Here is an 18,902-nt window from a genome sequence, read left to right as displayed (position 1 = left end):
TACTGGTAAACTTCATTACTCTGATTACAGGTCTTCCTCGTCTTAGTCCTGAATCCACCCACCCCAGTCCCATCCTGTATTTTTGTTCTTATGGACCTGTATATGTCACAACGTGATTACGTAAAGCTTCCTTTTATATGGCATGTTGGGACAGAGGTGACCATATTCGGTGTATTTTTCTGTCTGGTTAAGGTAATCAATATCTGTGGGAGCAGAGAACCTCTCATATAGTAAGGACTGATATGAGGAAGATCTGTGGTCGGAGTAATGACGTTTACCGGTAAGTAACCTGGCAATTGTCTATCTACCTACTCGGTACAGTCACCCTCTCACTCATTCACTGACTCACTCACTCACACGTTCCCGTTAATCTCCATTGGCCGGTGAACAATATTTATTCTCTATGAATAGTAGGTCAGCAAAAATTCGATGATTTAGGGGCATATTATCAAGGGGGTTTATCACCGCTTTTTTGGCTTTAAAAGCCAAGAAAGCGGAGATAAAATTATCTCCCTATTACCTAGCTGTCGCTAACACCAGTTAGCGACAGCTAGTAGGAGATAGCGACCATCTTGGGCCCCACTTTGCATGTCAGTGATATTTATCACTAATGATATGCAAAGTGGGCGTGCCAAGATGTTAGCGACTGAAAACAGTCGCTAACATCGCTATCTCCTATTACCAACTTTTGGAGATATTCGCGCTAAGCGCGAATATCTCCAAAAGCTAACACCTGCCCTGAGCAGTTCTTAGCCATGTTATCCAATGGGAGGTGGATAACATGGCTAAGAGCATTAGCTTGGTAATGCATGAATATCGCGGACTTTTCAGCGATATTCATGCATTGCAGCGAATTTTATCGCATTTGCAATAAACCTTGGTAATACCAAGGTTTATTTGCGGTAAAAATCTCCGCAGCTCAGCGGTAAATGTTTGTCTCTAACCAAGCAATAGCGATAATTATCGCTATTGCTTGGTAATATGCCCCTTAGTTTTTGTATCTTTCGGTGTATAATATAGACTGATAAAAATGTTCACATCTGTATCGTCTTTGCAAACTGACGTTGTGAATGAGTTTGTTATTACCGAGGCTACAACTGTGAAACGGTTCTTATTTTTACTGTTGATTGTAGTGAACAATATGTCGATTTCCAAATAAGAAAACTACGATTTATGCAAGCCTAAAGCTAGCCAAAGCTATGTATTCTGTGATCAAAATATCATTATCCGTGGTGCTGGAAGCCCCTCGCCTGCCTATCTCATATGTATTATTTTATAGTTGCTCTATAGTATATATTAGTTTGATCTCTGGGCTAAAATGTAATTACATGAAATGTTCCATAGAGCAGAAATGTCCTTTGCCTGCCTTTGGCGATGATTGTAGCCTCCCTTCTGGGTGCTCTGCACATTTGTATGGGCCTCCTGTAATGGAATGGCGCCATTTTTGTGAGCTTGTAATTTATGTGACCATTCACTGTGCTGCATTTCTTCCGTGTTTCATATGCTGGCGCTATTAGACTGTTTCTGCTCAGTAAACCTTATTTCATTTTGGCAGACCAACATGTAATTCTCCTTTACTGGGAGTTATTTACTATCCTTTGATTGAAAACACACTGTGAAGACCAATTCGAGATTTACGATTCTGCTTCAGTTGACACTAATGATGGGCTTCAGTGACAGCAACTTAGAAGTAAATGTCTGTGAAACAGCTGATGTGAGCTGTATTAAAAGATTGCTATGCATCTAACTATTGTAGAGAATATACGCCATGAGTTCAGCACAATACGGGTGCTTTGAAAGGTTATGGGAGAAAATTGTAGCATATTGAATGCTTTCGTTATGCCTTTGCTTAGTTGTGAATTGCAAATGTGACATTTCACATCCAAGCAAGTATGCATCGCTTATTATTCGTATACTTAAGTGTATGACATTCACGCAGAATGGTGATTTATGCCAGATTTCCCCATGTATTGTATGCTGGAGGAATATCATAGGAAGATATTACATTACCACCCACCTAGAAATCAGGACCTTGGTCATCCATGCATCGAAAAAAATAGTCCAGTTTCCATGTCAACGAGCCTACACCAAGCACTAATACAGCTCAGATTGCGATTACAGGAACTCACACTGAGAATGTTTTGCAGACTTGGGTAACTCCTTTTCCCTTAGGTTTCTGATAATCTGACATGTTAGACATAAAGTCAGGTGCGGCTGCTATCCGGAAGCTGCAGTGGGGCAGGAAGGGTGGGAAGGAGAGCAACGGGAGCGAGCAGCGTTAAAAAAATATAAAAATTAAAATCACTTACCTGCCGGCAGGCCGGCTGAAAAGCCACCACCGCTTCTCCTCCGCCCTCTTTCTGGCTTCTTCAGTGTAAACAGGAAGCAGCTGGGCTCCTAGGATCCCATAGCCAATCAGAGCATTGTGATTGGTCTGAGTGCTATGGGTAGGCACTCAGATGGGAAATGGGAGCCTGGGCATGTTCTCCATGCAGGATGTAATCCAGCCTGAATGAAGAACATTCATGCGCACTAACCTAGTGCCCACCACTTCTCACCCTGCTCTAAAAACAGAGCAGATCCACCCCACCCCTCTTCAGCAGCAGGAACAAATAAAACGGTAATAACACGAGTTATCATTTTATTTTTCCTTTTTTTTACTGCTAAAGGCAGTGGGGCGACGCTCCTCCACCTTGGCGGAGGAGCCACCACTGAATACAGTGCCTAATGCGGGTTGGAGATGTTGATGTTCTCAGGAATAGATGAGGAAATGTGTCCCTGATGATAAGATTCAAACAGCATTTCAGATAGCAATCAATAGGAATTCACTTTGACTCAAAGAAGCTCGAGCTCAGTCATTTAAAAACCAAAAAGATTTATTAAAATATTGAAGTGCAATACAGAAGGCAAAAAATAGATAGCCTCAAAGTGCATATTAACTTAGCCCAGGCACTCAAAGCCCATTGGGCTCACAGGGCTTCAGCCCCCTTCCAGGGCTGGCGACCGTCTAATTCCAGCCGCACCCGAATACTTCACAGGTCTTTAAAAATCCATTTACTTGTTAAGGAGGCTTTGTTGTGTTTTTACCCCTTCTTAGATCACCTGCATCTCCACTCTGCATAATGCTGAAAGAATTACACCACCCCCCGAAATGTTTCGAGTGGTTTCAGCAAAACATGAAAAACATGGCTATTTCTAAATACGAGACCTAATCGAGATCGAGGCTAGAATGGCCTATGCTAGGAAAGCACCTCTCTGTGCCTCATAGCTTTATCATTTCAACTGAAAAATGTTCCTATTACCAAGAAAATATTATTTAAGCTTAGAATAACATCAACAGGTACATTGATTTGGTGATAACTGCAGATTATAGAGCTAGCCCAAACGTCTTCCCCAATCTCCACAGGTTTATAATAGCAAGAGGCATTTTCTTAAGGTTGCAGACTCCTCTGTCTTCAGAACCACATACCTACCAAACTAGTACTTTCAGGATATTGTGCCAGGGCTCTACCTAGTAGAAAAGACAAAAAACTAATTTTAACAGGGGTTTAAGCAAATGTAACCCTCAGTGTTCAGCAAAGGGGTTGGATTTCCATTGATTCCTCGGAAGACCGGTTCGAGGGCGACGTAGGCAGACCGAGGGTGCCAAGCGTCAAGGGCGGTGTGCCGAATACGCTTTCACCCCCCTCCTGAGACCCATTGTGTTTGATCTTAATACCCAAAAAGTGCAGAAAACGAAAAGTAGAAGCCCCCTAAACCAGGAGTAATTAGGAAGAGATCCTTCCTTCCTAATTTTTTTGCACTTTTTCACCTTTAATTTATTTTCACTTTCACGCCCCTAGGTAAGGGTGGGCCTTAGCGCGCCCATACCGCCAGGGTTTATCACACACAGTCCTGAAGAATTGCCGGGTAAATTCACACCGTTTCGATGGCAAGAAACATGTTGACTAACGCATAGGAACCCACCACTCAATTAAAGTGGACTGTTTCCTCACACATATTTTAAAAAAACTTTGTCTTTAGTGGTCATAGAATAAAATAATTACTTCAGATACACTACTGACAATTTTACTACCTTCACCACTCACTAATCTAATCGCACTCAACACGTCCTGAACTCACCATCCCGCTCCGCAGTAGAACTGGCGTTTTAGCACACCAAAGAGACACTCAGTCTCTTTGGTGGGGCCCGATGATGAAGCATGTCATCACTAGGTGGTGAGTGAGGGCTTTCTTCAACATCCCAGTGTGGTTGTTTTTCGTGCTCCCTACCGTGGTCTAGCCTATTTAGAAGACACTCTTCTTTTGATTATTGATTATAGAGCTAGCCCAAACGTCTTCCCCAATCTCCACAGGTTTATAATAGAAAGAGGCATTTTCTTAAGGTTGCAGACTCCTCTGTCTTCAGAACCACATACCTACCAAACTAGTACTTTCAGAATATTGTGCCAGGGCTCTACCTAGTAGAAGAGACAAAAAAACTAATTTTAACAGGGGTTTAAGCAAATGTAACCCTCAGTGTTCAGCAAAGGGGTTGGATTTCCATTGATTCCTCGGAAGTTGGACGAGGCTGCAAGTAATAGAGGGGATAAAGCTAGGATCCTATTCTTGATTGCCATTAAAACAGTCTCTACCTGTAGTCAATGTAATCTATGATCCTTTTTAATCCAGTGTGAGTTCAGCAAAAGTCTATCAGAGATGACTTCGGGTCTGGGAACAATTACTGGATTCTTCAACTCTCCTTTAAGATTGTAAAGATTTGTCATTTCGAGCACAACTTTACTATTTGTCAGTGTCCCAATTCTAAAACCTGAAATGCCTTTTCACATCTCATCAACAGAAGGAATCTTCCCTACTCCTCCAATATACATGGGTGACAGACCATCATGATAAAAGCAGTACAATGAAATGTGTGGCCGGAACACTACTTACCACATACGTCCTATGCCTATACAGCTGGTCAAATGCTTCCTGCCCTTGATCACTTTCATGGAGAGGGAAGTATTTTGAGCAGGAAGAAATATTCTTTATGCAAATGTGCATTTGCATTTTGCAGTTAGTCTTAAAATATATATTTCGAATTTTAAGATTCCTGCTTTGATTTCACATTTGAGAGTTGTATATTCAACCTACAGTGGTTGGAAAAATGAAATCATTAGTTGCTACTTTTCAAACATTAGAATTTATATGTGATATTTAAGCTGAATGGATGTTAACACATTTGAGTCCTTTCAAAAGAATGTTCATTGCAGACACACAGATTCAGTGTTTGAAACATGCTGTGGTGATATAGTTGTAAGCTGTTGAATTAGAGGGTCAAGAGGTGGGGTGATTACTGACTGGCTCTTTCTGCACTTTTCATAGGACACTGACATTCAGAGCTCTTTACGTTTAATAATTAGTTGGCAGCCCCTTTGATGCAATCTTGTTTTTTTAAATTTCACGGAGTTTCTATATAGCGCGAACTTGACCCGAATGTATCGGGTATCAGAGTTGTTTACATTGCACCAGTTGCGTTACAGGAGGACACATTCAATTTTGTTAGGCACGGGAGATTAAGTGATTTGTCCAGAATCACAGGATGTTCAGCGCCATTGCCGAGACTCGAACCCACTTCCCTCATTCGAGGTTGACCGCCCTAGCCGTTAGGCCAACTCTACTCCCCGTCTACATCTACACTCTGATGGGCATGGAACTCTTGAGTAATACCAGGTGTAATTTGGCCTCAATCAGTGAGCTTAGAACATTAACGCAAGGGGGCGTGGCTTTGGTGTCACGCAAGATGGCCGCATAAGGGTGACTCTCCGCCATACCGGACCTCTCCTTCAACATTTTCTGCTGTCCCACGGCGTATTTACGAACATTCATGCCGCAGTTTACAATTGGAACATAAGCCGCATCTAATGCGCTGTTTCTTCACATCTTTTGTCGACGTGTTACTTGCTGCCGGCGCCTGTTAACATCGGAGCTTGCAGCGGCCGCCATTTTACATTGCGACTTCTTCTCACAGAACGAGCGCTCAACCATAGGACTCTCGCTTTTGCAGGATGGCGGCTCCCTCTGTTCCTCTCATCATTTTTCTAATGCTTCTTTCACCTCCCACCACGCACATGGAGCATGTATTTCAGGGGTCCCCAAACCGGTCCTGGAGGGCCGGATCCATGCCAGATTTTTGGAATATCCCCATTGAGATACATGTCATTTTTTGAAAAATCTGGCATGGATCCGGCCCTCCAGGACCGGTTTGGGGACCCCTGGTGTACTTCATATTTTAACACTATTTTCTTCATTTTAATGCTCCATTGTTCCTGTTACCACAGAACATCAAGGGAGAATGATTGCTTAACATCTCTTATGGATTACTGTTCATGAAGGAAACTTTCCACCTTTGCCACCTTGCTACTGTTATGTTTTAATGTTCATTTGGACGCATGTTTTTATACCTAATCATCTATTTGCCTACATGCTACGTTTTCAACAGGATTTCAGGATTTTATTTGAATACTACGCACTTATTTGTCTTGGTCTGTAGGTGACTTCTATGACACCCCTTATGAACCTTCTCTATCACTGAGTCACCTACTGTTGACATCTTTGTGTATCAGAACTGGCAGCAGCCACCATTTTGAAGCGTGTATCTTTCTCACGCAGAGCAGTAGTCCATTCATACAAGTTGGCTTTACAGCCTAGGAGAACTTCTCTGCCACCATTTTTGGGAAGCTGTGATTTAACAAATTGCGATAAGTAGTCAAGCAGTCAAACGTTGTAATATCTGTTCGTATATGGGCAAATTACGTAAACCAAAATTTGTTTTTGTCTCTTCTGCATCTCATCAAGAGACATCCATTTCAGCTCCTTCTGGTACCTCTGCAGTTGTGGATCAAATGGCTGGTCTATCTCCGCACCGCTCTTCCTCAGCCCAATCTACATCAACTAAAGCTTCTCCTCCTAATGCTGTTTCTTCTAAACGCCTGAAACAAGATCCTCCCTCACCTGATAAACCTACTTCTCCAATGTCTATGGAGTTACTGTTAGAAGAGATACGCGCCCTGCGCCCTTTTGTTGAAGAGACTAGCAAAGACATGTAAATAATGAAAGAAAATTGGGCGTCTATGGATACCAGGATTACGTCTGTAGAACAACAAGTTGTGGCAGTCCAATCTAATTCTCAACGCATTTCTTCTCTGGAGAAATCGGTCCTCGCTCTCCAAAAACATACTGAGGATTTAGAAAATAGGAATAGAAGGAACAATCTTTGCATTTACGGTCTACCAGAATTCCTGGAAGGGGATGACCCTGTAACGTTTTTTACTTCCTTCATTCCAAAACTACTAGACATGCCTCCTACCACTTCTATTAGTATTCAGAGAGCTCATAGACTTGGTCCACGTTCATCTGATTCTCCGAAGCCTCGAGGTATTATCATTCCCTTTTTTAAATTTACGGATCTCCTCTCAGTTCTTTCTGCAGCTAGATCCTAATGTCAAGTTTCCTGGATGGGCCAGAGAGTGTTTCTATCTCAAGATGCCTCCAATGTCACGGAGTCCAGAAGAAAGGAGTTTCTGAATCTTCGTGCACCTCTACAATCTCTTGGTGCTCGATATGGTTGTATCTTTAAGGTTACTCACCAAAACAGAACTTGGACCTTTCATGATCCTGGAGAACTTAAAAATTGTATCCATCTTCAATCCGGTGGCACCATGGATACTTCAAATTCTTCTAATGGCTGATTGTTTCATTCTCTCGCTTTGCCCATGTTTGTTTTCCTTCGTATAGATTGTTTCTCTATTTTCAAAGTTCTCTTCCTTAATATTGCGTCTTCATTCTTCTCTCCTCTCCTACTGCATATTTCTTTTATTAATTTACTCTGTTTGTTCTGTTGATTCTTTTGCCTTATAGGCTAATATGGTTATCTCTTAGTTGTTATTTATCTTTTTCACTCACTACATAGGTTCATGAAGATCTTCCCTGAGTCCGTGTGTATCACATCTTCAATTCTTTTGTCCTGGTGCAATTCGGATTTCCGCCCTTTGCCTGGTTCGTCTTGTTGAGTGTCGCCATTTCCCCATTCTCCTTCTGTTTGTGTCCCTCAGGTATGTTAATTTCAGTCATCCTTTGGATATGTACTGTCTCTTCTTCTGCTTCCTTCTTCCCTTCCTTTCTTTCCTTTATCTTCCCCTTCTCCCTACCTACTGGATTTCATTCTTTTTTCTTTGATTTCTTACTTCTTTCTTTTTTCGGCTATTTGATGTTTGCATTCCTTTTTGCACTTTTTGAAGTTATTATATTATTTTGTTTATACATTTAGAGTTGTTACTTGGAATGTAAAAGGTTTTATTAACCCCATCAAATGGCAGAGAGTACTTTCCCATTTATCTTCCTACAACCCCGATATTGTTCTTCTACAAGAAATTCACCCTAATGATCTTGTATCTCTTAAATTAAAGAGGAACTGGGTTGGTAACGTCTTATTTTACCCCTGGAGTTGCTATTTTAGTTCATAAAAAATTGAAATGTAAGGTATTATTGGAAGAAAAAGATTCTGATGGTAGATGGATTTTGGCTAAACTATCAATTCATTCAATTCCTTTAACTGTTTTTAATATTTATGGTCCCACTCAACCTGATTGTTCATTTTGTCCCTTAATTACCGGCAAGTGTATTAATACAAAGATGACTTCTCTCTTTTAGGAGGAGACTGTAACCAGATTATGGATCCATTCCTAGATCGCAAACCCACTGTTCGCTTTGTCCCTCACAAACCCCACAAACAATTTTTGGGGAACATCACTTACAACGCATTTTTTACAACGCACTACCATTACATCGCAACCATTACAACGCAAACCATTACAACGCATTGCGCTGGGGGGCGCTCTAGGATAGGGAATATATTTAATTTACTATCCAACACCTTCCCTGCTATCCACGGGGACTGGAGTTGGAATAGTAAATTAAATAATTCACTATCCAGCGCCTAAAAGCATTATGCGTTGTAATGGACTGCGTGGTAAAAACCGCGTTGTAAAGGCATGTGATGTAAAAGCATGCGTTGTAGTGACACCAATCCACAATTTTTAGATACCATTTCTCAAACACATCTTTCTGACTCTTGGAGACTCACACATCCAGATACTTTGGATTATTCTTTTTTCTCTCCTCCTCACACTTCTCTTGATTAGATTATATATTTCTTTCTCAATCCATATCTCAAAATGTAATCTCTTCTTCTATTGAACCCACTGTTATCTCAGATCATGCTCAGATCATGCTCCCATTATAATGGACATTGACGTACTTCCACCTTACCCTAAGCCTTCTCTTTGGCGCTTTGATTGTGCCCTTCTTACTGACCCTAACTTTTCTTCCTCTTTTCGTTCTTTTACTAATGACTTCTTTCACTTCAAATCTGATCCTAATATTCCTTCTTACACTCTCTGGGATTCCTTTAAGGCTACTGTGAGAGGATATATTATTGATTTTGTTTCTGGGAAAAAGAAGCACTTTCTCCTCCCTAACACATATTAAAAAATTGGAACATCAATTCTACACCTCATCAGATAAATGTATGTCACCAGAGCTTTTGCGAGCAAAAATTGCTTTTAACAAACTCGCCACGGATAATGCATCTTCTATTCTTCTTCGTAGTAGTGCGCGTTATTATGGTGGTCGTAATAAATCTGGTAAACTCTTAGCTAACTATCTCAAGTCCCGTAAGGAACGCACTTTTTTCGATTCCATTCATTCTTCTGATAATATACTTCACCACTCAGACAAAGACATACTTAATCAGCTTCAATTATTTTATCAACAGCTGTATACTTCAAAATCTCCTCCAACTCCTTCTCTTATTTATTCTTATTTTGAAAAATTACACACACCTTCTACCTCTCACCTCAATTTTCCAGACCTTGAACTTGATCTTTCACTTCACAAACTCTCTATGGCTTTGTCTTCTCTCACTAAAGGTAAAACACCTGGCCCTGATGGTTTTCCAGTTGAACTTTATTTACATTTTTCTGACCTCTTATTACCCAAACTTCTGTCTCTCTTTCAATCATTTTATTCTTCTGGCAAAGCGGTTGGTACCTTTCAGGATGCCACCATTTGTCTTATTCCTAAAGATGGTCGTGATTCAAAATTTTGTAAAAATTATCGTCCAATCTCATTACTTAATGTTGATTATAAAATCTTTGCTAAATTACTTGTTTTACATTTGGATCCATTTATGCCTCATCTTATTGGTAAAGAACAGTGTGGTTTTATTAAAGGGAGACTCACCTCCGACAATTCACAACTCTTTTTAAATGTCTTGAATAAGGCCTCATCTCTCTAAATCCCTTTGGCTGCTATTTCTGTGAATGCTGAAAAAGCTTTTGATAGAGTAGACTGGTCATTTTTGTTTGCTTCACTAAGATGGCATGGCTTCGGTCCCAAATGTATTTCTCTCATATCTTTGTTATACTCTTCACCCAGTGCTTCAGTTCTAGTGAATGGTCAACTTCCTTCGCCCTTCACCCTACAAAGGGAAGTACGTCAAGGCTGTCCTCTTTCTCCACTTCTTTTTGTCTTAGCACTTGTACCATTTCTATCCTCCATCCTTAATAACACTTCCATTTCTGGTTTCCCATATGGTGATAATCAATTAAAACTTTCTGCATATGCGGACAATATCCTTTTGTTTATTTCAGACCCTGAAGTATCTATCCCCCCTTTATTGTCTGAATTTGAAGCATTTTCCCGTATCTCAGGATATAAGATCAATTCTGATAAGAAAGAAATTCTTCCTCATCTGTTTTCTTCAACAGGCTTTGCCTGGAACAGCCCGAAGATCAAATATCTTGGTATTTCGTTCTCCAATTCCATTCCCTCTTCTATTAAATTAAATATGTCTGCAGTCCTATCTCGAATGGATCAGCTATTTTCCTCCTGGAACCCCCTCTTTCTCTCCTGGTGGGATCGTCTTGATTCTATCAAGATGATGATTGCCCCTATTTTTATTTATATGTTCTCCATGTTGCCTGTGCATTTTCCTGCCCTTTATTTCAAATGTATTGATTCTTCTCTTCAAAATTCCTCTGGAGGAATAAGAAATCTAGAATTTCTCTTCTAGCTCTTCGTAAAGCTAAATCGAATGGTGGTGTTAATTTTCCTGATTTCCGTCTATATCACAAATCCTTCTCTCTAAGTCAAGCACCATGATGGCTATCGTCGGAATCTTCCCCCTTTTCTCCTCTTTGGCTTCATATTGAACAAACTTTATTATTACCTTTTTCCTTTGAGGCAGTTTACGTTTTTCTACCAAATCTCCTTATACTTCGCTTCCTTTGTTCAAACATACTTCTTCTCTTCTAAAGCCCTTGATCTTTCCTTCGGTCATCTCACAGGAGTCTTTTCTTCATACACCCATTTGGTATAATTCACTTATCCATTTCAATAACAGACCTATTTCTTGGACTTCTTGCAGGCTAAAAGGTATTATTTGGGTCAATCACCTCTTTGAAGGTGTGTTGCCTCGTTCGTTTCCCCAATTTCAACTTCAGTTTCGCTGTCCTTGTTCCTTTATACAGAAATATATTACTCTTATGGAAGTAAATCTTGAGCGTTATTATTCTCTTCCTTCCTCGTCTTCACTAACTTCCCCTTCTCATCTTCTAGTGATACTTTCTACCCTCCCTGAAGTGTCTCTTATTTACAAATTCTTTTCCTCTCCTAATCCTTAGCGTGTTAAATCCAAATTGGAACTCTCTTTGGAAAAGGATCTGGATTGTACTTGGTCCACCACTCTTTGGGACAAACTTTGGTCCAAAACCTTGAAAACCTCTCGATCTGCCTCTCTAACTCAATCTTTATTTTTTCTATACCACAGACTTTATCTTTCCCCTCTTTCTATATCTCGCTTCACATCTTCTTCTGACTCTAATTGCTGGACTTGTGGTACTCCCAATTCTGATCTCCTACACCTCTTCTTTTTCTGTCCTGTCGTGTCTGCTTTCTGGAAACAGGTTTGGTCTTATATCTCTCACATTTTCACACTTTCCACTCCAAATTCACTCCCTATTCTTTTTCTAGGTAGTCTTTTGTTCTCCCCCCATATTCACAAAACCTTTTGGATCTCATGCTTGCACTTGCATTTCAACACATATCCTCTAACTGGAAATCCCTTACGAATATTTCCATTCGAAGTTGGTGAAATTCCTTATGCCATTTTCATAGACTTGATGTTGCCTTTACTTCCTCTTGTAAACCAACTCGTAATGTAGATCTTTACTGGTTACCTCTTACCACATACCTGGATCAATTAGCTCACAGGAAACCTGCTCATGTCAGTTCTGAAAATTTTAAACCTCCTTCAAAGACTTTACTCTCTGCTTCTTGTATATTTAATGTTGTTCATAGTTTTCCTATATTTCAATGTTTCTTTCAATGATGCATATTGTATATGACTACCTACAACATTTATTTATTTGCCGTTACTCTCTATGACACGATTTGATTTGATTATAACTCACCTTCTCACCCCTTTCTCTCCCCCCCCTTTACCGTCCCTTTCAAAAACCCATAAAATGCTTTATTTTCTTAGTTATGACGTTGGCAATGTTGTACCTGCAGAGCCGAGTAGTACTTATTTGATTTTCTTTTGCTGATATCATATAGTTGTTTTTATTATTACTTTTCAATAAAGCTTTCAAACATAAAAGAACATTAACGCGAGGTGCAATAAGACACATCACCTGCACATTTAGTGGAGCACTGTGATCAAGATTGGCCGGGAGTGTTATGCTAAGACTCCTCTCAGAAGAACAACTGAACATGCACACACAAAGGATCCCAATTTACTTGTAGGTTATCATCTACTTAGGTATCAATTTGCCTGATACAAACTGTAGGTGATTCAAGTGACAGAAAATATATTGCTTCCATAATCATTCATTCAATCTTTATTTCGGCCATTGGCCATCAAAGATATACAGTAAAACATGTATAATCACTATAAAATCAACATACATAATTAATCACAATATAAAACCTTGAGATTACATACTAATAAAACTACGTTAAAAAACTGTAAACCTTAAGATTAAGAGGGAGCCTGCATCTTCAGAATACGGGTGCGAGTGTGCCAGACATTGGTGAGGAATTTTGCTAATACAAATACAGTTAAACTAGAGGCATCAGTTTTTAGAATCCTATACATTTGGAGATACTCCCTACATCCCAGATTTCTGATCAATGGTAGGAGCCAGTATTTCCTCGCTGCCTTGTAAGCTGGGCAAAACAGGACCACGTGTAAATCGCTTTCCTCCACCTCAGTGCAAGCCGGGCACTGCTTGGTGGAGGGAGGCGATGACCAGGAGCTGGTAAAGGATTGTAGAGGCAGTGTGCCGTATCTCCATTGGACAAACAGCTTCCTGGCCAGCGCGGGGGAGATGGCATCTAAAACCCTCTCCTGCCTGTACGAGTCCTTGCTTTGCAAAAAGACAGAAGTTAGTGACCCTTCACACTGACTGTCTAGAGCCGTGGCTAATTTATGTTCATGATAAGCGACAGGCAGAGCTCTCCTTGAGATGTTTAATGAGGCATTAGCAGGGTTAGACCAAAGGTCGGGGAGCCCCAGTGCCGTACAGGAGTTTTGGATGTATTTTATCCAGGGGATCAGTAGCGCTTTCGGGTGGGTCAATAGCTCCATTAGTTCCGCCCTATAGGCAAGAAGTTTGTTGCTACTCCACAGCCTTCGCCAGAAGGCTATGGGTCTCAAGCCTAGTTCGTCAACTATGGGACGCAAACCCAGATCAAGCCTCAGGGGGAGGAGCGGGGTGCTGGGTGGAAGTGAGACTATCTGTCTGATGAATTTATTCTCTGTTAAAGACAGACTACGACAAGATATATGTCCCCACAATTCCGCCCCATACATAGTGGCACCCCTGGCTTGCGCCTTGTAGATCTGGATGAGCGGCCCCAGTGGTCGGTATGTGGAACCATTTAACATCCGCGCGATACCCCCTGTGGTCTGTATCAATTTTAGATTGGCCCTGCTCTGGTGTGATCCCCAAGACATAGTTTCATTGAGAGTTAACCCAAGATAGTCAAAGGTGGAAACTCTCTCGAGCCGCGAGGCTCCCAATAGCGGATTTGGTCGCAATTTATGACTTGGGTTCAGAACCATAAACTTAGTTTTGGCCGCATTAATTTCTAAGCCTCTATCAGTGCAAAAGGCCACGAATGAATCGAGGATCCTCTGTATCCCCATTGGGGTTTTGGACAGCAGCAGGGTGTCGTCTGCAAACATAATTGCAGGCACCCTACTGCCGTTCAATTTGGGGGCATCAGTGTATTCAGTGGCGTTTAGGTGGGCGATCACCCCGTTGACAAAGAGGCAGAACAGGGTCGGTGCCAGCACACAACCCTGTCTAACCCCTCGGTCAACGGGGAATCTATCCGTCAGAGCCCCGGACCTCCCGCACCTCACTCGAGCATAGTTATTGTCATGCAATCTCTGCAAGATTATCAGGATGTCCGGGGGAACGCCCATCTCAGCCAAGACGCTCCACAGTTTCCCTCTGGGCACCAGGTCGAAAGCGGCCCGCAGATCCACAAAGATTGTGTATAGGCTGCCGCCCTCGAATACCGCTGCCCTCCAGTGAATGATATTCAATCGGAACACCTGGTCCACTGTGGAAACACCCTTTCTAAATCCCGCCTGGTACGGGCTAAGGACACCCGACTCTTCTGCCCAGTCTTGGAGCCGGTTCAACAATACCCTACCAAACAGCTTCTGTGCCACATCGATTAGACTGATTGGTCTGTAGTTGGCTGGGAGAATGAGGAAATATAAATTTTGGTCAAGATTGTGTTCCCTAGCGTGTACCCCACCGTCTCCATGTACCAGCTTAAAGTGCATGTAACTTCCCTCCTGTGCCAGCTATAAAGACGCAAATACATTTGCGTCCAACGTTAACATGTCCTCTTTCAGACCCACCCTGAATGGGTTGAATAGTCCATTCCTAAGTATACTATGCCAACGTCTTTTTGAAGTGTACTTTACACGTTTTTCAGCTCTGGCATGGTAGGCCTGAATCCTGCCATCAAGCCTTTTTTTCTGGCTTCTGACTCTGAAAGCCTCAGCCCAGGCTGTTCTGTACCCGTGAACTCTGACTTACTTCCAGCGTGGCCCACCGCGCTTAGTTCAAGCCTGCTGCCTGCCAAGACTGACTTCAACCTTCGAATTATCTGGTCCGCTCCTCGAAAATGCATTCCTGCCTACTAGTTTAAGTAAACATTCCCCAGCTGCAGAGCGAAAGGGCCCGGTCACACTGTCTCTATGCAAGTAATTCATAGCTCCTGTTACCATGCCCCCACGCCTCTCATGCAGACACTTAGGCGCTTATACACGCACTCTCAGCCAGTATAGAATAGCTTCTGCCCTAGAGACCTTTCCGCCCAGATAACTCAGTTCTTAAAACACCAGATATCAGATATGATAGAACCACAAGTTGATCTGACATGCCAGACTTCTGTCTCTTTCCGTTAGTTTAAATGTCAAGTCCCCTGCACCCTCCAGTTTCACGTCAACCACACGTCATGCAGCTGCGCGCGCATCTAGGCCTCAGATTTCTGCTGACATTGCAAGATTCTGCTTATTGTTGCCACCCACTTATGACACCTACCTGTGACGTTTCTAGCACACACCTCTATGTTCACGCCTAGTTCACGCCTTCTAATTACGTATCAGTATCACATGTGTGTTTTATCTTGTTTCTCTCAGCTGTTACGCCTTCTGTATTGATTTCTATAATGTAACTTAAGTATATAAGCTATGTCTTGTCAATAAAATGTTGCTCTATCCCTTCTTACACCCCTGTGGTGGTAAGAATCCGATATCCAGTCATGACCATTCCTTTTTAAGGAATAAAACCCCTAAGAACTCTAACACCACGGACTCTGTTTTCTTTCTTCCGATTGAGTTATTATTGATTAAGTACTTACCTACATAGAAATTAAGACGGTAAATGAAATATTTACGACAAGAAGAGGCGAGCCCCTTTTGAAAATAGGGACCACCTCTGCCCCCAGCCAAGTACTGGGGATTTCCATACCACTGAGAACTCCATTGAACAACGCGGCAAGGTATGGCGCCCAAACATTGGGCTCCTGCTTAAACAGGTCCCCGGGTAGGCCGTCCAATCCTGGCGCCTTTCCCGGGGTGAGTCCTGCTATTGCAACCCTAACCTCGCCCAGTGTTATTGGATCTCCCTCATAGTCAGGCCAACCAGCACCGGTGTCAATGGTGGGTTCTCCCGGTTCAGAGCTATAAAGGGATTGAAAGTGTGCCTGCCACACCTCTGGTGCAATGTTTGGCTCAATTGCCGAGTGGAGATTCCCCGACCCCCCGCTTTCTATTCTCCAAAACATTCGGTGATCTTTTGTCACTAGGGACTTAGTGAGCTCTTCCCATTGATTCTCTTCCCATTCGGTTTTGGCGTGGGCAGTAAGTTTTTATATGCCCGTCTACGTTCTCTTAGCTGCTCCCCGCCTAGACCCTCCTTGATCGCCCTAAGGAGTTCCCCCTTTGCTCTTCTACAGGCTACGTTGTACCATGAGGATTTATATGGCTGCCCCCTCCTTGAATTCTGCACTTTACTAAAGAGGACGGGAGCCGCAGCCTTTATAAGATCCTCGTGGGCCTGGTGTAGTTTGGCCTGTGAGTCTTTATTTCCCACCTCGGTAGCCAAGTCTCCCACATTTTACAGAATGGGGATTATCCCTGCATAAAGCCTCGGGAGTTTTTCCTCACTTGAGGCCAGTTGTTCCCACCTGATCCTTCTCCTGTTGTTTTCCAGTAGAAGTTCAGGTTTAATCCCCTCCCCAGATGCCGCATGGGTTCAGCGGCCGGGGTGGGTGAGGTCGAGTTCAAGGGCATTGTGATCACTGTCTAGCCTTTCCATAACCCTAAAGTCCCGAATAGCTGGCCAGTTCGCTATCTGTACCAGGACATAATCCAAGCGAGATTCTCTTCCCACTCGATGATAGGTGGTTCTGCTAGGTATGTCAGATCTAATACGCCCATTACAGGCTCTAATTCCAAACTTTAGGGTAAGGGCTGTGATCTGCAATGCTACAGGAGTCCATGCCTTCGGGGGGGAGCTTCTACCGTAGGCACTGACCACCTGGCCTCTTCTTCCATTGGAAAACCCTCTAACAGGCCTGGTAATGGCTCGAAATGGGAATTTAAGTCCCCTCCCACTACATAGGGTAGATCACTTGGTATTTCGGATAGATAATCCGAAAGTTCGTCTATGGTGGACGATTCCCTGGCAGTTCCAACTGGCCTAGAATAGATGTTTATTAGGGCAAGTTTCGCTTGATTTGGCCAGGACAATAGAACCACGAGGATGTCATCGGAAGGGACCGGCAACCGTGTAGCCTCACAGCCTAGGTGGGATGCCACCCAGGTTGTGAGCCCGCCTGAAGGGCGTCCTTTGCCCTCCCACCTGGCCGGGATGAAGAATGACTGATAACCTTTATGCCCATAGTCTTCCCTTGCCCAGGTCTCCTGGAACATACAAACATCCCCAGTCTCAATATAAGTTTCCCAATCTTGAGCAGCCAGCTTGTTAGCTAATCCGGCCACGTTCCACCAAATTAGTCTCAAATGTTCAATGGTTGGAGTTGCCGGGATGAAAGAATGGGGGGTGACAGTTCCCGGTGTTGCACCAGTTATTGCATCAAGAACATTGACCACGGCGGATTGAGATGGCTCAAGGAGATTACAAGAACCATTGTCCCAGGTCACAAAGTTATTGGTGGACAGTCAATCAACCCCATCAAGCCCGCTCAAACAGTTAAAGCGGTTGAAATGGAAATAGGGTGTTTCAGGTGGCTGGGAATTTGGACGTCGGACATATTCTTTGTATCTTGGTCTCCGTTCCACCCTTGTCCAGTTTCCTTGTGACCGATCATCGTACATGCGGATGGGTGGAAAAAAGAAGGAGACTGGCAAGGTCTGTATGGTGGAATCCAATGATCTGTTTGAGCCAGCGCAGATATGTAAAACAGTACCAGGGTCCCTGAAAGTCACCATTATACAGTCCCCCATAATTGTTTTCCTCGTCTTCCCCAACCATGGCACCCTTCTAACCATAATGATCTCATTATTGAAGTGTGGTGGTAGGGGTCTGTTCCAATTGAGCCATTTAATGACTTTCTTCTTGAGGGATTGGAAATCTTCGTTTTCACCCCTTTGTAGAGGGGGGGCACCCGCTAGAACCACCTTCCGGTGGCAGATCTGGTCTCCGCGGTCTTTGGGCGGGCTGGGCAGGAGGGGGAGAGGGAATACTAGCAATGGGGGGAAACCCATGATTTATGCCGGGCTCTAGATTAAGGAGGGCAGGGTCTATTAACTGAGGAGGCATGATATTTGAGATGCTTCGTGGGGTCGGGACTGGGATAGCCATAAGTGATTGCAAGGGGGGGGCAGTGGTAGCGCCATGTGGAGCTCCCACATTGGCGCGCTGTGAGTCTCCTATGTTGGAAGGGGGATTTTGTTTGTTAGGGAGAGCTCCTGTGGGTGGATTGGGCCCCATGGTTCTGGTCTGCTTGCTGACCGAGGAGTTCAGGGAAGTTAGAGTTGCCTCTAAGATGGTAAGCCGGTAAGCCTGATCTCTACTTTTTTCAGGCTGTCACTAATGGGCTGCAAGAGTGAACGGAGTAGAAATTCTATGCTCCCTGTGGATATAAGAGGGGGAGCTTCATTGGATGAATTAGCCCCTGAGTCACTACTCGTAACAGCAGTGATAGCACTTGTATCCTTGGTAGAAATAGTGTTCACATTATCTCTAACCCTAACAGGGGTGGGTGCAGGCTTGTGTTTTTTACCAAAATCTAAGTGGGAAGTTTTGGTT

The sequence above is a fragment of the Lissotriton vulgaris genome, chromosome 10 (assembly GCF_964263255.1).
Source record: "Lissotriton vulgaris chromosome 10, aLisVul1.2, whole genome shotgun sequence".
NCBI classification, from domain to species: domain Eukaryota; kingdom Metazoa; phylum Chordata; class Amphibia; order Caudata; family Salamandridae; genus Lissotriton; species Lissotriton vulgaris.
The sequence above is the reverse complement of the archived record's forward strand: the minus strand, read 5'-3'. Positions refer to the sequence as shown.